We start from the raw sequence: 23,738 nt of genomic DNA on the forward strand, positions 1-23,738 counted from the left end.
AAGAAGTCTAAAAGAAACTGAAAAAAATAATTTAGGAAGTTCGTGATTGAAGATTTCTTTGAGCTGCCTCCTCAGCTACTGAATTGACCACTCCACATCTGTAAATTATTATGTGAGCATTCAAAAAAAAAAGCTAAAAAGCAGAAAGCCATAACAAAGTAAACTCGTACTAAAGAAAGCCTTTAACAAGTTTTTACTTCCCATATTGCACCTCACAGGTTATATAACTTTACATTTAATGGATATTCTCAACTGGAGTCCTATTTGTGAACTGGAGGGAATGCTATTAGTATGATAATCAGTTCTGCAGAGTAAATTGGTTATAAGAGTGGGGTACTAGGGAAAGGTACAATAGGGGAATATTTTTTTAATTAGCACACTATGAAGTCCATTCTCCCCGTGATGCCTGCGCATATCCCCTGTTGACATTAACTTAAGCCATACAACTTCTGCTGAAAGCGAGGGGAACGTGTGACTTGGCTCCAACGCGAGCTGAACGTGCCAGCAGGAAGGGACCATGACTGCTCTCCAGCCTGCAGCTGTCGACGTGCTGGCAGGTCCTGAGCACCGCTTTTGCAGGAAGCACAGATACACCATTGCTCGTGTCCCATCAGGGTACGTCGATTCTCATACACGGGATGTTTACAAACAGGAGTTCAACCTTACTTTCAGTCGACTATCAGTTTCTACAGCAAATTCCAGATGGGCTTAGTGCTTATCCTGGACTCAGGCTGCATTCACATTTGCTGCAGATGGACTTTATCACTGGCATTTGAAATACCTGGGAGAATTGGTCCTGCAAGACGGTCTTGCTTTCTGATTTATTTATTTTTATTTAAAAAGTTTGTCAGACTCAAAAGCCTCAAATGAGTCTTTAGAGGAGTCGATGGAGAAAATAATTAAAGCACCAAGAAAAATGCTGTTTTGGGAATCATAATGTGAAAATTTCAAGACACAAAACCAGGCAATAATTCGCAGTTTGGTATGTGGATTTTATCACTTGGACCACATTCTCTTAAATTCTTTTTCTTCAACATCAGACACCCTCAGGAGTGACAGTGTTTTCAAAGTCATTCTGCAAAACCCCCAATTTTATTTCCTTCGTTTATCACTGTCCTTATGCTAGAGCTTTTCCACTTGATCCCTCAGAATCTTAAGCAACATCAGAAGTTGGCCTTTTCTTTGAATAATTCTAGCCTGCTAAATGTAAATAGCAATGTTTACATGAAGCACTTTGCAATCAATTCTTTTATCAAGAACTTTGAGGCCTTGCTATTGAAGGAGAGTCCTGCTCAAGAGCTCACAAAACTGACAACATTGTTTAAGGAAGTCAGCAGCTGCAGGATTTTTGAAAAAAAAAAAAAATTAAAAACAAACAGTATACATCTAAGAACACTACAAGCTCCTGGTGCATGCCCCCCTCCACCCAGGGAGTGATATAGTGCTGAGCAGACAAACTCTTATTTACTAAGACAAGGCCAGATTTTCATTTGATATTGAATTATTTAATAATAAAATGTAAATAATAATATAATCCCAAATTTAAATCCTTGAGAGAAAGTTAAAGTACCTTTCTAATATTCTTGACCAAAGTTTCAAAAGAGCTCTAGCATTAGACAGTGTAAGGTCTTTTGGAAATTCAGCCTTTAATTTCCTCTCTTGCAAGTAATGGATAAGTGACAGTTCTGTTGTATTAAATTTCTGAGTAAATTTATTTCACTGAATTAAAAAGTTTTAACATTATTAGAGAATAATTCTGTCTAATAAAAAGTAAAAGATCGTTAGGGGTTTCAGGGACCTCAGCCTTAATCTCACTGCAATAACTACCCAAACGTATGTCTAAAGATTATTAAGATGAAGAAACGTTGTATTAGAACATACAAATATAAAAGTATTGGTTAATTGATCTACATCTCTGGTTTCATAACAGCCTTATTTCCTTTATCTGAGGCTCAAGAACACTTTTTTTTTTTTTTAATAGATATAATATTTATATAGGCTAATAATTAATCTTTTGGAGGAAATTAGAAGATAGTTAAGATGAGCTGGAACTGTTTGCTACTGAACCTAAATCTTGGAGGTAAAAGAAGTCAAAACTACTGGCCAGAACAGTAAATATAAACATAACAAATACAACCCCAACCTCCTCAAGCCCTAGTGAACCAATAAACAGGACACATCACAAATATTGCTTCTCTAATTGATATGGATTTTCTTCTGCAGCCTCACTTCAGACCCAGATTGAAAGGCTGGAGGGCATGTACAGTGTTTTGCCTAACGCAGACCATGAGACTCTGCTGAATTAATTCCTGCGAGAACTAGAGCAGACCATCCAGCACCACCTCTAGCCTTCAGTTTGACAGAGAATGAGCCACAATGTATTTTCCAATAGTTAATCACCTTAACTACCAGCACTGATGGTACTTCTAGACCAATTTAAGCTCTTAACCACTACTAAACTAGGAGGATGCACTCCTCTATCTGCATTCCCTGTTCACACAAATGATTAAATCTTTAATGATTTCTTGCATGATCATCCAAAAACTTTTCCATTTTAAGGAATATATATTTATTTTTATTGAAGCTTCCACTGTCCAAATATGAAGTTAAAATGCTGGCAACCTACTGTTCCTACAAGGGCTGGCATCTTGCAAAACAGACCAGGGGATTTACAGCCATGATAAATGGGACAAGATGGGACTCACTGACATACTAGATTTGGGCTAATAGTTTAAACCCTCCATTTCCAAGACTATAGGAGGTTAATCCAATAAAGTCAAACTATCCCAAAACTTCATGACAATCATCCCTGAGGTCCTTTCACTACTCACATCCTTCCTAACTGTGAATTCAAGAGCTAAAACAGTGTCAAATTTTGCCTAGTGCCCGTTGCAGAGGCAGAATAACCCCTTAACTCCCATTTCAATTTTCCTGGCCCACACACCACTGATCTTGTAGTAGAAACCTATCCCTTCTCCACAAAGTCTTCGCTTATAATTCTCCTAGCAGTCCAGCAATTGTGAACTCTGATACGATGGAGTCAGCAGAACTGTGCTGATAAAGACGGAGGTAGGGCCCATGGTTAGATCAGAGCAAGTGTACTACGGGAACATAACCTGAGCTGAAACCCTGCCAAGGGTCTGACGTTTATTAGCCAGTGTGGAATGCAATGGAGATTGGTTTTGCTGCTATGTATTAATGAAATTTATATAACTATAATGGAGGAGTCGTCTACACTATACTAAGTTGTACAGAATATAATCTTACCCATAACCATGTTGGGAGCTCATGTTCAGCATGGTTAGCCACTACGACCCCTGAGGGCTTTTTGTCAGTTTCCCAGAGCCAAGTCTCTCAGTGAAGATTCCTTGTTTCTAGGTACGGTTTTACATATGGTTACACTAAAATGCTCATTTCCTTATCTGGATACAAAACTGTTTGCACCAGTGACAGGTCCTCCTCCAAAGCCAGCCACTTTTACAGTTACGAACATTTCTTTTCAAAGTCAAAAAATGCTTAATATAACAAAGGGATAAGAAATTCATAGAGTCCATCAGAAAAATAAATATATGTCTAGTAAAGATCACTTATTAGAGTCGGTTTGAGCCCTGACAGACAATTTTTAATCCATTTTTATGTGAGCTTTTTTTTTTTTTAAATCACTGCCACACAGTACTAAGTCAAATACTTCATAGAAGGCTATTACATTAGCATTAATATGGTTATGAACAAAATATGTAATCTCATTCACAAAAAAAGTAATTTTGACAGGATCTCCTTTCCCTAAGCCCCTGTTGATTGGCATTAATTAGGTTTCTACCGTTAATCCTTTATTAATCGAATTCTACATCAGACATTCCAGGACCAGTACCAATCTGACAAACCTATAATTACCAGGGTCATCTCATTTTACTCTTTTAAATACTGGAACAACATTTGCTTTTCCCATCCCTTGGAACTCCCCCACCATTCCTAAACTCATTTAAAAATTCACAATAGCAGCTGGAGCAACTCCAGCACAGCACATGCTCTTATCAGCCACTGCAAGATTTGGCAAACTTATAGCCGCACGGGGCTGCCCAGGACGTTGCTTTTAGCTGTCATTGGTCACAGGCTCACAGCAGTGTTGCAAAAGACGTGGGCTCAGCTGGTCAGCCAAGCTCTTACTAAAGAGAAGGTAAAGAGAAAGAAAAGAAATAAGAAAAAAAGAAAAGGATATACAAAGCAGAGTTGAGAGCAAACCCTGTGTTTCATAGCCCATGTCCTGCTGAGGGGGTCCTCATGAGCTCCCACTGCCGGTCCCCTCTCCAGACCCCAAAAGGAACCGTATGACCATGCCAAAACCTGGTGACAATCCCCTGGTGATCCCCAAAGCTTGCTCAGGAAAGGTTGGGGGTTTCACCTCAGCTCTTATGCAGAACTGCTTTCACCTTGACAACTAGAGTGTGAAAGCAAGTTGTGTAGGCAAGCCTTCAAACTTAATGATGTCTTCAAAATGCAGATCTGGCTTGTTCTTTCATAGCGTAAAGGCGAGACAGGAAAGTGGCAATAATACTGCGTTCCCTCTTTATACACTATCTTCTGGCCAGAGCATGCCCTCTGATACTGGGGACACACTGGCGATTAACACCTGCATTTTCAAGTGTTATGTAGGCTGCGAAGCCCAGAGCTTGCTTTCTCACCCAAAGAAAAAGGCCTACAAATTCTGTGTGGATGGAAACACCCAAAGCAGACAGCTGGTTTTAGAGTGCAGCTCTGCAGCCAGTGTCTCCTGGAGACCACCTGTGGCTGCACTGGAGCTGGGTCTGGATAGCCCCATTTCCTCAGGCTAATTTCATCCACCTCATTTTGTCTTTTCTCAAGCTATAGAATTCCAGGAGGCTGGAAGATTTATCAAGGTTTCAGCCTTTGCAACAAGCAAGAACATGATCTAGATAAGTCTGCTAGATAATTTTATTTTTATTTTTTTTTCCCAAGAATTCCTTTTTGTTTTAGTGGTAGAAACTTATCTTAAAAGAAGATTAATATTAATCTATGGAAGAGAACAAGATAAAGATAGATTTTGCCTATTAAATTTAAGAATGGCAATCAGTTAAGTGTCTACTAAGTACTGCTAAATTAAAATGAAACACCAAGAGAAGTACATATGACAGGCTATAGTGTATTAAATGGTTTCATTATTCTCTGATATAATGAATAACAAATGGATATGGAAATTGATGCAATGTTTTGAAAAAAGAATTCCTGTAGAATTACAATAAAACTAGACAAAATTTATGTTTCCACTATTCCAATTTCCACTACCATCTCACAACACTAGTTGTGCTTTTTAATATCTATTTATGTGCCCTTCTTGAGTAGAATTTGAAATTAGTTGCTTGTGTAAGCACTTAAGAATAAATCCATATTAAATTCGAAAAACTAGATAAAACAGAATGCAGCATTTCAAACACTAGTAGGAAAAAAGTAATGACAAGTATATTTAAATCAGAAATGCATTAATTGGGTATAAAGTAGCCAATATTCACAGTGATTGTGCTGCTTCTGTGTTCTCTGACAAAGTTTTCTTGAGGTACAGCTTTGTTATAACTAAGTAATTTTTAGTGTTATACCCAAAAGTTCACTATAGATCACCATAGATTAAATTTTGTTCAATAGATTTTACTACTGAACCAGCCTATTTAAAATTCTCCATGAAATGCAAAGATGCTTAAAATTTATGAACAGCAGCATGCAATGACATAGGGCAGATAAAAAATGCAACTTAAAGTATTATTAGTAATAACATTGCAATCAATCATGTTTCTTATCCGCTCATATCTCTTTAGATTATATCTTGAGTAAAGCCCTAGCGAAGACAAATCATGCAGTGCCAAGCTGAGCACTGAAGATGGGGTTTTCAGAGGACCACGGTGGAATTGATGACTTCAGTGCCCAACTCCTCGCTGGAGATTCGCACGAGCCACTCCTTCCATAGATAGAATTAAACCAGCTTTTGTTCAATAAAGAGAAAGAAGAAATTGAAGACTATAAAGCGCTTCAGATCCTACTCTCCCCCTCCCACATACACACCTCATGTTGCTGGCTATTAAGATCGTAAGTGTTAAAACCAAATTAAAAAAAAATAAAACCTACAATGATATTTTGCAGAGTTTATTCCTTTTCTAACAGATTGTTAGGCAGAAGAGGTTTATGTCACTCTAGCTGTTGTTCTGGGCTGCCTGCTGAGTAATTCCAAGGTCGCAGAAAAGAAACACAGGCAGAAAATCTGGGGTAGTGGAAATGCCCCACATGGGGCTAATTCTGTCCTCTGCAAAGAGCACTCAGACTGGAGAGGAAGACCAAGAGATGAACGGAGTTTCAGCACCACTAGGCTGTTTTCTTTATCGCATTATTCTTTCCAACATCAACAAGAAGTAAACGTGTCAGAAATACAGGAAATTAAGACACCACAACAAAAACAGCTAGTGAAAGGGATTGCAATCTGAATTATCCAGGGGAAGACATTTAGAAGGGAAGCAGAGCTGCTGCCAGCAATGTGGAAGACGCAAGCAGCACAAAAGAAACGTCTCAGCATATGAGTGAGCGCAGACATTTATAGTAATTAAGCAGATCACCCTCAGCAGATAGCAAGCAGCCTGGTCCCAGCCTGCCATCAGCTCATGTACTGCTGCCAGCCCTCAAGATTTCTGCAGCAGAGGTTGGGGCATGTCACTGGCCCCCTGAAGGGAAGCAAAGTGCTGTCAGGGAGCTCTTGTTTGCTGTGAAAAATAGGCAGAGGCTTACCTTGGAACTGAGTTTTCCAGCCCGCCTAGTGTTGTAGTTTAATCAATACTTCACTTTGATGTCTCTGTTATATTAGGACTAAAATGAACTTTATAGTCAGCTCAAAAGATCTTAAATCCTAGCAATCGCCCCTGAAACATCTTTTCCACTGTTTTTCTCTGGCCAGCTAAGTGTTAATAAGCACCGGGATTAAGGATGGAGTACTGAAACACTCCTAATCCATGGCAACACAGGAGGAACCAGAGGATATACACTATTGTTTGAAACTGTATGAAAAGCTCCAAATAAATTAGACACTTTGAAATTACTTTACTTTTCCTCTGCTCTCAGCCATCTTCTGTAAGTCACAGCAAACCATGCAGGGAAGATAACACATTGCAGGCAGACAAACACAAAGACATTAATTCATGCACAGTCAGTTCTTTTCCAAACCTATGCAAATATTACACAGAAAAAGCTGCTGCAGTTAAAGGACAGGATGGTTAGCCGTATTGCTGTCCTTTGTCCAGCTCAAAGCTTCTTCCCTGATAGATTAAACTAATATTTTGTAGTGTGTGCACAGATGTGAAAGGTGTGCAGGCCAACGTACCTATCACAGGGTAGTGAAGTGGGTAAGAAATGTCACAAGAGGAGAAGCAGAGGAGCTGCTGCCCACCTAGCCAGCAACCTGCTAGTGAAGAGGCTTGTGCTCAGCCATGCGAGGCTTCCACAAATGCAAATTCTTCTTCTTTTCCACTTACATATTAAAGCTACACTGTAGAACTAACTTGAGGCTGGTTAACCGGAGAAAGTGTTCGACCAAAGCCACAGGGAGATGTCTTTTCCCACATGAAAGGTATTAAACAAATTTGTACTGTTGCTTGCTTCTGTCTTTCAGGCTTATCTTCAGAGACATGCCTCTTTGGCTTAAGCACAGGTTCTTCTGATAATTGTGTGGTCTCATCCGGCCAGCTAAATCCTCCTTTTGGTAGGAGCTCTGCCCCTGTCCAGCTGCGGTGCTGGTGAGCAAAGGGGCACGCTCCAACACCCTCAGCACCGCGTGAGCACGGGCAAGGGGGCTCGAAGAGCATGTGCAGCACCAGGCCTTGTCTTGGTGGAAAGACGTCAGCACAGCACTGAGAGCACAGTGCACGTCAAATGAGGGACACAGCCTGTTACTTAGGAGAACGGCACTGAGAAAAAAAATCCTCAGTCTCACCAAAAATTAATAAAAGGCAGCGTCGTACAATTTTCCTCGTTTTCTTCCAGATAAGCTTTCTACATACTTCTTCCTTATTGTGTTCAAATTATGCAGCATTTTTTAAAGATTTAGTGTTAGCTCTTATTCCATTTTCTAGCTAATGCTTTTGATGTTGATCACAAGATTATATCTTGTATGACTGAATTTTACTTAGTCAAGAGTTTGTGTTGTGAATTTTGCAGATTCACTGTTCTAAAACAAATTTGATTGATGGCAATCACCCAAATAGGTACAGGATCAGCAAGTTTCCACAAAGACAATAGTACAGGATACCTTTATAGTTTTGTTTATTAGTTTAGAGACCAGAGCTCTGCCGGGTTAGCTAATCTAGAAGGAGGTGAGGCGAGAGGTCAGCCGCTCTCTTGGCACAGGAGGGGAGCTGCAGGAAGGACCTTAGTGACTTTGGCATCTGAAGAGCTAGGAAGCAACTCCAGGTGATTTTCTACACAGCTATGGATTTTCTGACTTATTTTGCTGAGATATTTTGTCCTTCCCATGTGCAGCATAGTTTGGAGGCACGTTTTGGGGCTATAGCTTCTTCTCAGGGTCAGGAAGATGAACCATAAAGGTTATGTGGCCCCAGCTTGAACAGGCCTAAAGGACAACCCTTGAGAGGAAAAGGGCAGATACAGAAACTGCTCCTCTGAGGGCTGTGGCAGGTTCCACCCTTACAGTGCCAGCAGGACACCCTCCAGAGCTCACAGCTCCTTCTCACACAGTACGTACTGAAGAGATGCGTCACCCTCCCCCCCCCCCCCCCCCCCCCCATCCTTTAAACTTTGGGGATTTCAGATGGCTTATCCTTCAGTAAGGCAGTTTATGAAATTATGGAGTCTGTGAAAGTGCACTCTCCATTTTGTTATTCATTAACTGCCTTCAGCTCTTTTAGTATGCCACAGTACCCTCCTTGTTCTGAGAGCTGGGGAGAGAGATGACAGAGCAAAGGGCAGCGCAGACAACATCAAGAAGCCAGAAATGCAAGGAAAGCAGGGAAATATTGTTTCATCCTTTTGTTACAGCCACTTATTTCGATGCTGAAAGGCAGCATGTGGGCTGAGATGCTTTACTTTGCATTTTACACAGAAAATACGGGAACTCTTCTCCACTTGTCACTGAAGGGGAATGGCACAGTGCAGCTCCAGTCTGACAGCATTAAACTGCAACCATTACACCAATCCACAACTGGAAAGCAAGAGCTGTTGAAAGATTCAGCTTTCAATTATAACTTGCCTACTACATTAGATTACTCATCTGGGAAGGTAGGGCCTGTAGATTTTCTCCTGTTAGACTATCTTCTGCTTTTTCAAGGATGCTCATCAAGACCACACTTAAGTGACATGAGATACCTGAGGGGAATTTCTCCTTTTCAGTTGCTTCCACCAAATTATTATTATTATTATTTTTTTTTTTTACTCTGAACTCAAGCTTTGATGCCCTACTCTTTTTTTCCCACCTTCCCCCACCTTTCATCTGCTGAATTTATTATCAGCTGTAAGTAGGCTGCTGACATGCCCAGGAATTACCTATGTGCTCAGAGCACTTTTAAGATGCAGCGAGACTAATGAAGAAAGATTGTTAAGTGCCTCAAATATTAATCTGGGATTCAGGGAGCCCAGATTAGACTCTCTCCTCAGCAGGTTCCCTTAAGATCCTTGGGAAATACTCTTTTCCTCTGGGTTTCAGTTCCTATCCAGAAAGCATGGGATCCTTTCTGTCTCGCTGAACTGCATTGTAGTGATGGCATTCAGACACTAACAGATAGAAATAGCTACGTCTCTTGTAACAGAAAAATATTCTGCTTATCTTTCTAAAAGCTCTAAAAGTTCCTTCCGGAAAGGAGAATTTAAAAAATGAATTAATTGCACACAAGTGAGGCAGTCGCAGCCCTGTGTCCAGTATTACTGGAGGTCATCTCCTTAAGCCCTTCAGAGGGATCTCCTCTTGTGCAGAGGCAGTACATGGTGCGAGTTACACAGTCACGGCCTGGCACAGCCTACCAGATCCATTAGCAGGTCAGCTTCGGTGCTATGGAAGTGCTAAAATCAGCTACGTTCAAAACCCAGGAATTCTCACAAGGAAACACAGTGTTGCCCTGCTAACTGCTTATGAAGGAAAGACAGAGTAGGCCATGAAGACAAGGAAGTAGCAGTTAAAAAGACTAATTGTGATCCACACCTTCCACATCTACAGAGAGAGTTAATATTCATGAATATATCTTGCAAACAGAAGGTGACAGGGCTAGGAAAGCATATAGGCATGCTCACCCCTTAGAAAATGTGTGCAAGACAAATTCTGAACCTGCTCATGTTGAGGCATGATCATGCAGAGTCAATGAACACAGCTTATGCTTCTGTATTGCACGTGAAGTTTACAGACTGATACTTGCCTGTCAAGCCTCAGTGCTGCCATTTGAAGAGTTTTTTAAACAATAAAATTACTATTGAGTAATTGACATTCTTTTGCCTCTCAGAGTATATACAAGCTGCTTTTTTGCAGCTAAGTTTCTCTTTAAATGTATGCAGGCACATATTTCCTGCTACCAAACTGAAAATCAGATTACTGTCTTGAGTACTAGCTGGAGTTCAGATGAATGTTTATTTGGCACCATGTTCATACTGTTATGCACAAGTGCATAGAATTAAAATAATAATTTCCACTTGATTTCATGCTTCTCTGGCTTAATGGTCTCTGATGTTTTTTAGCAGATCCATTATACATACTTAAATATAGAAAAGATGTACTGTGAGGAGAAAAGAATAAACTGGTGACCAAATTTACTCCAAAGTGAAGTTGGAAAGGAAATTGCAAATATGCCTTTTGCTAGGATTTGACACTGTCTCTTGGATAATACGACACCGAGGTATTCATAATAATCACTGGCGTACCCAAAACAATTTTGTACTTGTCTCTACAAAGGAAAAACAGGAGTTGTCAGAATTTTAAGTGCAGTTGAATGTAATTAGCAAATTGCTCAAGCAAGGCTTGATTAAAGTGTCATTTTGCGACTCTTTGGTATCTTCCTCATCTTTTCTAAAGCCACTCACTACCTGCTCAGGTTAACCCCATGCCAGTCAAAGATCTTGTTGCAGAGAAAAGGAAAATGATTATTTTATTCTGCAGCTTGACAACATCTATTGCTTTCCATCCAACACAGATGGTGAGTACCCAGAGTGGCAGGAAGAGATACCAAAAGGCTGCTGATACTTCCAAGCAGAACAGGGGCTGTCATTTTGGATGCCACTGTCAAAAGCCAAGCCTTGGAAAAACATCCCTTTTGGCACTGCAGTGCCACAAAGTGTTGACGGGCTGAGACTACTCAGATAGTCTTAACTGTGCAGGGGCTCAAGAGATTTCAGGGAAAGAGTTTGAAGATAATATAAATATAAGTGATGGTGTGTAATGTGCAAGTAAACATTCCTACCCATGAACTATATTGTTTACTGCTCGCAACTCTGTCACCCTTCAGCTTTTAGAAATTGTGAACTTATTGACAATATGTCAACATATCGACAACATATTTTCAATATATGTTGGCATATTTGCCAACATATTGGCATATTTTAGTATTGTATTGGCATATATGTCAATATATATGGCATATAAATTACGGAAAGAAATTTAAGGTTTACTCAAGCACTCAAGTTAATATAGCTTGTCATGTCTGGCATTTTTAATACACCCCACTTTTTCACCAGCAGAAAGAATGACAGAACATGAGCATTTATTTGGAATTCTCTAGCACTGCTATGTCATAACCAAGGGTGTTTTACAACTATGTCTTCATTGTCTCAACATATATCATGCTTTAAATGATTAAGTAAATCTTCACAAAGGCGTAGGATTTTCTGCACTGCTGTTTATGAGATTTGCATACAAGTGAAATAGATTTGGACCTGTCTCCCCAAAAATTAATTTTCTAGGGAGCTTTGAATTTTGCATATTTAATTATTATATAAGCATTTTTGTTTGGCATTATGGTAAGTCTATATTTTATTAAGTCTGATGAATTGTAATAAATATTTGTTCAGCAACAGCTGCTCTCAGATTACTATCCTATCAAACATACTTTATTTATCCTACCTCATTTTTAACCCTCGTAGGTTTTGTTTTCTTTATCTAGTCACAGCATCATAGCAGGAAACAAACCAAGTTCCCTTTAAAACTAATTCATAGCAAATTAAGATCAGATGTTTATGTAACAGGCATTGAGCAGTACTTAGGCATGCAAGTTATGCCACCTGCAGAATTTGTGGTGTACTCTTGATGGATGCTTACCGCTCGCATGGCAAGGTACCCTCTGACCTTCCCAAAGAGTTGCTAGCCTCTTAAAGAATAGACTTCTTGCATCAGCAGCAGATTGGATGCTACTAACTGCTATCAGTGGGAGTTCTGATCTTGATACCATCAAGAAAAAGAAGTGAACAGACCACTAATGTCATGTTCCTTTAAAGTTTTTGGTGTGCTTTACATCTAAAGCTCCAATGGAAGCGTGTCTGTAGTAAAAAAACAGGAAAAAAAAAGATCTCAGGTAACTCAAAGGCATATGCAGGTTTACATTCACGGAGTGGATGCCAGCTTTGCTCTGCTTTCCCACTTCTGGAACCAGCCTCTTGGCCATCTTGTCAGGTTCACCATGCTCTTAGAGGAATGCAGTGACAACAGTCCCAAATAAAGCCCACCTGCTTACAATGACACCATCTATGTTTGCCAGAAGGATATATAGAGGAATATTAATGATTCAGTCTTGATTTTTGAGAGAGAAAGCATTTCTCCTGGCTGAAGGAACAGACCATATGCAGTTCGTAACTTAGATCTGAATGTTTTTGTGGTTAGATGAAAGCGCAACCAGGAGGAGAAAGAGGTAGAGCCTTTCATTCATCTGCCCAGGGTTAATCATGGTAATAGAGATTTAAGTTCAAATCCATCCTCCCTATCTGAAGCAGAGAATTGAACCTGACACTTCTCTTCATACCAAATCAGAGTGCATTAGCCCTGAGACCAGAGAGTCAATCCCTCAGTTTTCTTCTACCTTCTTCTTAAATCCAACTAAAATTGACATTATTTAAACACATAGTATAGTCAAGGAAATAAAGAAGAGATTTGGTTTTATCTCAGATATCATAGTGACTACAGCATTTTTCTATAAGATGAGCAAGAAGAGTACCAAACCTTAACTCAGGTTAAGCAGAGAATTAGAAGACACATAATGCTGAGATAATGTCTCTAAGTGTGGGTCTAATACAAAGTCTACTGAAATCACGAGCTGTATTTCCACTGACATTACAGAGCTTGGAATCAGCACATGGGTATTCAATCTGTATGTTTCTAAATCATTTCTTAGCATTTTTAACTAAAAAAGGAAGTGACTAATAGAATTAGAGAACAGAGGGATTGGTACAGCAGCTATGGATCAAAAGCAAAATAAATATTCCATATGAGTTCCCTATGAGGCTAGTATTCAAAAGAAATAAAACTATTAAGCTTAATTTCAGAGGTCATCAGATCTATAGAGAGAACAGAAATATTTTTTTTAGTCTGATCTCAAAACAAAGCAAGTTTACCAAATCTTGCAGTGTACCTCAGAGAGTTAGGAGTCCAGGACTAAGTCCTTCATTTAAAAAAATTGAAAGAAAAGAATTGCAACAAACATTGAAGCATGTTCGGTTGTTTTACAAGTGACTGGTCAGTCCCCTCTCTTTACGTTTGTGTCACTCAGTCACAGCTCTCATCCATGAACACAAGCTATGGCAACTGAGGCAGCAAGAACCTAACTTGATGGCATCATATTGCGTTGACTTTTCTTGCCAGGTCTTGTTTTCTTTTTTAATCTCTCCTGGCACCGTACTTTCAGCTCTCAGTGCCACCTGTTTGTTGCAAGGATCTCCACTGAACCATTTCCCAGATATATTGTACAGGTTTCTGTAACAGCAGAGAAACCCTCCTCGCAAAGTCTCCATTATTGCTTTCATACTCCAAGCAGTCCCTAAATCCAATTTAGGATGATATTATTTTGATTCACAACATCTTGATTTGGTGTGTTATGCAACTAAACAGTTTGGATGAAGACTCCCAGTATACACAGCATTACTGGTATTGGAAAAGCCTTCATATTTCACTGTGTACTTTACAAATATATTGTGACAATTTTCTCTTAAGCTGTTTTTTGTTTGTTTTAAGAGAAGAGAAGGGGAAAAGCCTAAAAGGGCAAGAGAAACTGTCTCAAAGTAGAGAGCAGTTGTGTAGAGCTTTTAAATGCATCCTCTGGGAATTGCTGCTCATTTTTTCTATGGAAACACCAAATTGGCAGATTGATTGTTAAGTCTTCTTTTATTGGGCTTATATATGAACAACCAAAGACACTCAGATTTTGTTTATATATTTATTTTATTGCCTTTTGGGGGAGGAAGTGGGGGGTAGCTAGCATAAACTACATTGCCTTTATTTAAAGAAAGGTGCTAGTGAGAGAAAAGTTTGACCACTGACTCATAATATGAATAATTATTGGGTTTATACTTTTTCAAATAGAGATAGAACAGGGGAAAAAAGCAAAAAGCTAATCATGGAAATAAAGATAAATTTTTGTAAAGCTTATCCTTGATTTGCTTGAGAAAGAAGAATAAATTGAAGAACATACTGCAAGTATGGTTAGACATCTAAGCCTGTAAACACAGTTGAGATAGTTTTTTGAGAATACTCATGACCCCAAAATAGCTTTTGTATGGCCTGTAGAAAGCCTATAGGAAGGCAAAAAATTACTTGTGAATCAGAGGTTTTGGGGCAGCTGCTAGGGAAAGGTATTTCAGGGTTTTGGGCAGACCACTTTGCTGATAGCACTGCATTTCCAGAAGGTTTTTGGAGTGGTTATCTAGTCCTCCTAAGAGTGTAAATATACACAACAAGCTTGAGCAGAGATATCAGCACACAGTATTATGTCTTTAAATAAGGTATAACCTTCACAATTAGACTGATGACAAATGTCAAAACATTTCAGAAGAAATGAGTCTAAACAGTTTGCTGAAGTTGCTAAGAGGAGAAGATTGATTTTGGTACGAACTTGACTCACCATTTTCCTCCTGCAGGCAAAACCAAGTTTTGCCTCTGTTTAACATCATCTTTGCTTTTTCAAGAGCATATCAGATTTTATTTGAAAGTAGAGCAAACTGTATATATTTTTAAAAGCCTTCATGTATATTTTATCCTAAAGCGATCTGTATCATTATTGATTGTTCTGCAATAAGAAAGTTAATAGAATGAATTGCAAGTAGTTGCCATAGTAACTACCATTGGTCTCTTTCTCTTGAAGAGGAAGCATACAATTAATTTGTCTTTTAACCTACTTTATTGCTGGAAAGCCTATATAAATGCAGTAGCACAGGTCCAGACTCATTATAGACTTCTGTGCCATTGTCCTTTTAAATCATCTCTTCAGATTTATTTTTTTTAAGTGTTTATTGCGAAGAAAGTTCTCATTCAGTGTATTTCCCAATGTCTAATTTTCCTAGGATGAAAGCAGGGATGTTCAGAGGACTGAGATTCTTCCTTTTTCCTATCATTCATCCAATGCTGGCAGCTCATGCACTCTCCTCTTCCAGGGAAACATTTTGGAGCGAACCATTACTGTGACAAAAACATCAGCTTGGAAGCCAACTAGAATACACATCACAGACAAGACTTGTTTTACACTATATTCCTGAATGGATTTAATTCTGTAGTATGATACTTGTATCACGTACTTCTGGCATTATTAATGCAGGTTCTGGAAGTTTTGCCTGACTTCAGGATTTGGTTCACATGAAACCCTCACCATTCCTGGGTATTCAGAGGAAAGCATCTGTTACCTTCTGCAGGAGTTCTGGGGGAAGTTTTCTTAGTACATACACTAAATGACAGAACTGTTAAGGAAAGTGTTTGATTCAGTTTGCACTCTTTTTACATCTTTATTTATTTATTTTTTTTTTCCTGGTAACTTCTACTTTACAACTGCAAAGCAGAAGAGTGAACACTGATATTTCCCTTCATGTAAAAAGAGCCATGTTTCATTGGGTTTTCACCTTGGAAGAGTTTCACTTTGACAAATAAGGGCTACAGCAGCACGACCTTCAACATGCATACTTTCCATTAAAAACAATTTAAATATAAAATGCTGTGATTTTGCATGAGACATTATTTGATATTAATTTTTGAGTATTCCTGCAGTATTCTTCACTTGAACACAATCAAGTATTAAGCATGAGGTGGTACCACTGTAATATTACATCTCTTCTTTTACCTCCATTGGATCACATGCTCATTACTGTTGATGACCACAATCCCACTGCCAAAGCAGTCTGGAGAAAACATAGAAGATACAATGATCCACACGGATGGGTTTGCAAAGCAGATCACTATTGGGTGGGCAAAGAAGCACAGACCAGGACTCATGGGGGCACACAGCTTTGTAAAGGGTCGTTTGGACCCTTAGACTCTACACAAAGAGAGAAACAACACAATATGCAACACAGCAAGGGGTTTCTGCAACAAATGAGGATTAGAGATGAATTTATTCCAAGAGACTACACCCCTAATCATTTAAGAAACACCAAACAACTCCAAGGAGCTTTGGATCAGGTACCAAGGATAAAAGAAAGTTTCTCTGTGCATTGTCCTTCCCTACTTATTGATGGAGTTTAAAAGAAATTATGCACAACTAAAATACCACCATATGCTCATGTATGAGCTGACAAAGATTTATTACAGCTTTACTCCACAAAATAGGAGGTCAGCCTGCAGGAAGATTTACCTATAGAGTGTTTGAGGAAGTCATTTACCACATTCACATACAAACAGAGAGGAATAGCAGTGGCAGGGGGTGAAGTGGGAGAGATCCCACAACCTCTGAGGAGTCAAAAGGAAGGGAGGTTGAAAAGGCTGAAGGTACTGAGACAGCAAAAAAGGCTTATAACTACTAACGCAGGGTCAGGTAGTGGGATCCTCACAGTCACAGTTGCAAGAGAGGAATTTTAAGCAAATTCCTTTCCTCTGAAAGAGCAGAGGTAAATCCTTGTCGACAGGTCATTCATTTCTACCACCTCCTACAACATCAAATCTCAATTTAAAACTTTATTAGATCAGTCTGGACATGAGCACTTGCTGAAACTTGCCTCAGAGGGGTTTTTTTATTTATTTATTTTTAGACCAGCTAATATTATTGTTTGTTATGAGCATAAGAAGTGAGAGCATTCTTTTTTGTTCTCATGAAATTATTTTATCCAGAGCAGGGGACAGAGAAGAATGTCTTTGAAAATAAAAGTCACTTGAAAGAAAATAACCAAGGATTTAAAAACCTTAGCAAATGAAATGGAGTTTACAAATTAAGCATGTCTGAAGATTAGTACATGAAAGAAACATTAAGGTAACTTAAACAGTAATTGAAAATTAGATGTTTTATTAAAAGAGTTTTTCCCCATCCTCTTCCTTCTTATAAACCCAAAGTGAATTTTTGTTTAGCTTTTTAAGCAGAAAGCAATAGCTGGATCTATTAATGTTTGTTGACAAAAGCACTTTGACAGCTCCAAGGAAGAAGAAAGGTTTGAAAGAGAAGAGGTGTCAGCCACTTCACCACAGTAATGGGTAGCAACACATGTGAGCAAGACTAGGGAAAGAAATTCTAGGTATCAGGACTTGCCTCCTGAGAGGCAATAACAGCCACCCCAAACACAGTTCTTCACAGAAAACATGATTTGTAGTTAATGATTCTTGTTTTTTCACTACTTAAAAGTCAACCTTGATACAGGTATGTTCCCCATCACAAGCAGAAGATACAAGTGCATCACAGCAAGGCTCATCTAGCTACTACTCACAACAGCAGGAGAGATGGGCCATACAAGACACAGCATCTAAAGATTTTGCTCCTCATTTTCAGGTGTACAGATTCTTCCTAAGATTCTACCTGATTCCTCAAGCCTACAGAAGCATCTGCTTCCCCAAGAGAAAGCAGACCTTTGTATTACCATTATTATTTCTACCCTTACTTAGTCAATAAATGTTACATCACACATGTAGCTTATCACTGCACTATCGATTTATAGTTGTATTTTAGCTGTGACAGATTTTCTGCGTATGAACTTTTTCAATGTCATCAAAACAGCTTCTAAATAAAAAAAAATAAAAAAATAAAACCAACCAACCAACCAACCAACCAACCAAAAACTTGCTTGAGCAGTCTTTTAATTATGGGGGTATTTATTCAGCTTTCACCTCATGGTTTTTTCCTGTACACCAGTCAGACTGTTTAGTAAATACTGAAGGACTGATTCTATTTTTTTCTTGCTCCAGTGCTGCATTATGTCAGCAGAGGCATCTTGAATAACACTATTATAAAATAGGTTAGAATCAGGTTCTTTTAGCGGATGGCCGTGATGTTATCACCTCTTGTTATAATTTCCCACTGAGCTTTATAAACTTTCTCAATGCATCAGCAGAACTTGCGAAGAAAGCTTTAGGAACCAGAGTTTTATTCATTATTATTATTTATGTATTCAGTGCTTCAGTGTTATCAGTTGTTCTGTTAGCTCCACCACACTGGAAGGCTCATTTTGAGGTCTGTTCTGAAGGGTTAGTGGGCAGGTTGATATCATTAGATGATTTAGTTTCTTCACTGGGCTCTCTCAATATCTCCTCTGATATAACCCTTCATCATTAACTTCATTATAATTAATAAAACATGTTTATAACAGCAATGCTGGCTGAGAACATGTCCGTTTATTTTAGGCATTCTAAAACTAGGCAAAAGAGACCTAAAGCACATGAACAAGCTGGAAAGAGGGGGCAGCAGGAAAATCTAAATATGAACTAGACAGAGAATGTCAGGATTCGGACAGGGAAGGATACACAGAGGGAGTGACGTGATCCTGCAAAATATCCCGTTATTCCTATGTTTTTATTTATAATTTCAATTCCTTCACCGAGTGGCAGGGCATTACTCTAGCAGGAGTCAACCACTGACAATGCTGAATGAACGGAGTGGAGGCTTGCTGCAAGCAGCCAGACAGTTTAGGGGAAAAAAATATTCAGTCTAGAAGCTGCATGGACTCTTAGGCTCAATTTGATAAATAATCCATGCCCCAAGGGCAGCCAGACTGTCTGAAATTGCTGCATGCTGCCACCCTCCCAGCTACACTGGAAACCTTCACCATTTCAGTTTGCCTTCTCCTGATTCAATTTCGCAGCTCCTTTCCTCATCTTTTCAAAGATGCTCCAAATTATAGTCTGTTGGTGGGCAAATAGCATTCAATTTTAGACCCAGCCAGCATTTTCTGTCAAAATTCCACATACGGGGCCAGTGTCGTGTGTACAGGAACACCCATTTTGCTGCTGTAGTTCTCCAGAACAGGCATGGAAATGCCAGCATGGGCAGTAAGGAGGAAGGCAGCAGTGTGCTGGACACCCTGTACATCAGATGCACCACATGCCAGGGGAGCACAAGTGGCCCAGAGCCTCCTTCAGCCTACACCGTGCTTTGGAGGAGCTGTGGATCTGAATCAGCCTAATTAGCGGGGAAAGATACACATAGCTTGCTCATTTTCATAGCTGATTTTTTAAAGATTATTAAGTAACATCAGAAGATCACTACTATTTAAAACTTCTTTTGGAGGGCAATAGAAACTGGTTGATTGCCAGCTTGGGCCTTGATATCTGAAATTACAAGGAGAGCACGTGCAGGAACATGGCAAATATAGCTTTTTAAAGACCCTATACTTCTTGCAGTGGGGATGACAAAGCTGCGTGTTAACATTAGGGCAGAAGTGGAATGCAGGATGACTCTCAATAAAAGTGCGGTGTTGCTGCCTGTGCTGACACATGTTTGAAATCATTATTTTGATAATGTCATTAATGAATTTGCACAGCCCGCTGAACGAGTTCAGTTCTACCATTATTTTATTCTCCAGGAAAATGTTAAAAGGATAAGCTGGGGAAAAATAAAAAATAAAAAAGAACCAACTGGTTTCCCATCCAGAGAAAACTATTGCATCTAAATTGTACATTAACTGGGCTGTGTTCCACACAGAAGAACATGAACTTCTGCTTCACCATTTTCTTTTCTTTTCTTTTTTTTTTTTTTTTTACATTCAAGATAATTATGTATTTGTCCTTGCCTTACCTTGCTCCTTTTCTCTTTTTTTTTTTCCAGCTCTAGTTACTTTTTTTTTTTTTTTTTTCCTAGTAAGAACTCCTTTAAACGCTCAGATTAATAATGGGACTGGTCAATGTGATGGGTTATATGAACAAAATCATGTGCTGTAACCTCCACTGCCATTAAATGATACAGGTCCCAGTCATACACAGCAGCTGGGGTTCCAGTGCCACAGCCTTTCCAAACTTTCCATATAAAGATATGAAAAAATACCTCTGTATCTCAACAGGCCCTCCACCTGGGTGATTTTCAAATATTGATTACTGAGTTTGAATACTGTGAATAGGGAACAGGAGATTGCAAGAAAGTGGTAGGTCACTCAGAGGCCCTGGTGTACCTGAGCAGCCTCACCTGAGGCCCCTGCCCACCCCACCCATAGGCCCAGGCCCTTCATTTAAGCTCAGCCCTGGGCCTCCAGGCTTGGCTAAAGCTGTAAAGGAGGACTCTTGGCCTCTAATTCTCTTAGGGTCATGTCTGGCTGAATGCCTTGTTCAGCTGGACTCTGATATGAGGATTGTTCTCTTGGTTGGATTTTGGACGTGCATTGTTGCTGCAAGCTTGCCTTGTGATCTGCACTCTTGGTTGAAGTTGGCTGTTGTCCTTGGACCTGCCCTACTTGCTGTGCTTAGGTACGGTGGGACTGGGTCCTGGGTGGTGAGCTCTGGCACTGTGTTACTCCTCCTGGTAGGAGCTTCTACCACCAGCATGTAGGCAAGAATCTAGCAGTAGGACGCACTGCCAAAGTATATGGGATGTTGTAGGGCAGCCTTGTATCAATGCACTCTGAAAGGCTTCTCTCAGGGCAGAGAGATCTGCTTGGAGTTGGAATTGACTGTAGTCAGATGGCATGGCATCGCCTATGCTTCTCTTACTAAACCTTTCGTTGGAGTACAATCTTGTTCCAGTAAGGCTGATTGTCAGCAATCAGTGGGGTTCTCATGTCTATAACAATAGCTAACAGAGAACAGTTTTGCATGGAAGTACACAAAAGAGTTAGTGAAAAGCAGATTATAAAGTACAAAAAACATAATCTTACTCATATTCCTCAAAGTGCATTTACTTTCATCTCTGAAGGACAATAGAATTGTCATGGCATATGGGAAAAATGAAAGCAACTCTAATACTGCGTAAACTTTCTTCCCTTTTACTTCTCCTGGTTTGTCTCAAGACTGCTGCAACAAATCTTGTGTCTGAGAAAATCATCTGATGTGACTAGACCTTGGATTCCTGCTTGTAGATGAGCCTAGAGGAGAATGTCCAAGATCTTTGAAGCTGAAAATTGAAAAATGAATAGCAGTGAGAAGCTCAGTCTCTCAAAGCTCATGTACAGCATTTCAGAATGCTTCACAAAACTTATATATAATTCCAGTTAGCATATAAGCTGCTCATATGGTAATATGTTGGCTTCCTTTGCTGTTTCTCTTCAGTTGGTGAAGCAGGGAGAAAAATCAAGTCATAAGCATGTTTTAACCTCTACATTTCACTGTACCTGTAAAACAAGAGGTTGCATCAACCTTTGCAGGAGGGAGTAATAGCTGATAATTTATACATGCAATTTGAGAAAAGAACAGTTCCATGGGGTGACTACTGCAATAAATAACTGAAGTAGAACACCCTTGTCCTAACATAAACCCAACTTCATTTTTCCCAGTACTCTGCATGAAGATCCTGATCTGGGGCTGGGAGGGTGTGGGGGAGGGAAGAGAGCTACAAGAGAAGCATATATAACCTTCCCGTGGAAGCTGAAGAAAGATCAGCTGAAAGCAAGAATTCAGAATTTAAGATCCAATAGACATGATCCAGTTTATTTTTCAGGAACAGCAGTGATGTTCTGTTATGACAGGTAAAAATAGAGGCAGTAGCAAAGGCAATGTATGCTATTGTATAGGTAAACTGTTTAGGGCAAGAACTGTGTTTTTGTTTTATTGGAACATTACCTGACACAACCTTGTTTAAACCAATGAGTAGCATTTCAGTGAGCTGTGAGCAAAAATGATGACGGTACTATTACACAGCTAATAATAAGTTGATGACCTTTGATAAATATTTTTGGCTTGGCTTCATTTTAATTTAAGAATGTCTATATGTAGCAGAAACATTCATCACATGTTCAAAACCCTCCTTCCTAAAACAACTACAATGTTAATGTCCACTGCCAGCCCTGCGATGTGTTTTGCTGCAGGAACCCAGGCAGCATTTATCTTTTTACTGTGGCTTTTGCAATTTTCAACCCCCAGCTTATTGCTAGGCTTATTAAATAAAATATGAGACAGACCAGTAGGGAAACGTTCCAAAAAGGAATTTAGTGAGGATCTGGAGAAGCAACTGCAAGGTTGCACCATGTTAGTGGAGCTGAGGGTACCTATTTGGCCCCTCTTCTTTATTCTTTACCATGTCTGCATCTGCTTGTTCTCATTCCAGGGTCCTTGTCTTGCCCTCCCTTCAGCCATGAGCACTCAGGGTTGAATACTGAATATTTCTGCTGGCATTGGCTACTGCAGGGTGACATGAGGAGGAAGAAAGGAGATGACCTCTCTGGTAGGACTGGTTCTCACCATGAAGGGTTTTGAAGGTTGACAACAGCTTGGGACCCACCTGGAAGCCCAAAGGCAGCCAGTTCATGCAGCAGAACAGCAACGGGATGTACTCTGAACAAAAGTTCAGTCTCGCAGGCAGGTGGCCACTGGCTCGCCTTCCAAATGGCTGCTGAGGGCAGCCTTGAGTGGGGCTGGCTGCTGCAATCCAAAGTGGCAGTCACAGGAAGAATTATACCATGTTCCTCATCCAATACTGCCTGGCCCAACAAATGCAGATGAAAGTCTTCTCTTTGCTCGTGCTGCCAGCTGAGCATCCAGCAAATCCCCTAAACTCTGAGCTTAATCTACAAATCATGGCTTTGCTCTCTCAGCCCCTTGGTTCATGACTGCTGCCCTGCTCTGGTGCCTTTACCAGCAGCGTCCCAGCCAGGCTGTCCTCACCCAGCCAAACCTCGTTCTTCTTGCTGTTATGGTAGAGCCTAGGCGGCTGGGATTACTGTGGTTGTTGTTTAAAATCTAGCAATAGATATCTATCAGACTTGTTCCATTGGCCTAGCGCCTGTAGACATAATGAACCTCTCTAGCAGGGAATTGCTACACACAGCAGATGAGGTGGCCCATAGCTTAGTCCCCATCTCCTGTGTGCATAATCAGAGAGGTTTGCATAGAAATTAGAAGTGAATGCAGAACTACTTGGTTTTCTGCCTACATTGAAGCTTCTCTGAAGCTGAAATATTTGCTAAAGTTTCCTTTTCTAACCTCTTTTTAGACTGCAGATTTTACTGCAGTCTAAAAATAGATATTTTTCTCAAATATTCTGGAAATTTCTTAGAGAAATTCAATTGAAAAATCAAAAATTTTTGAATTCTCAAGAGAATTTGTGCTACTTTTGACTTTATTTTTATTTTTTTTTTGTCAAATGACTGTTACTCGGACATGACCCACTTAATAAAATACTTCACAATTTTGTTTCCCAAAACTGTATTTTTCAATTCAGGAAAAA

The 23,738-nt window shown here is 39.7% G+C and overlaps 1 long non-coding RNA gene across 1 annotated transcript; it reads left to right on the forward strand.

Annotated features, from left to right (window-relative positions):
- The first annotated feature begins 20,458 nt into the window (after window positions 1–20,458).
- On the forward strand, window positions 20,459–23,213 carry LOC310880293. Its single transcript, XR_014571600.1, has 2 exons — window positions 20,459–20,827; window positions 22,620–23,213. It is a non-coding gene; the product is annotated as an uncharacterized lncRNA (long non-coding RNA).
- Window positions 23,214–23,738: the final 525 nt, after the last annotated feature.

This window comes from Anser anser, assembly GCF_964211835.1.
Source record: "Anser anser genome assembly, chromosome: 12".
NCBI lineage: Eukaryota > Metazoa > Chordata > Aves > Anseriformes > Anatidae > Anser > Anser anser.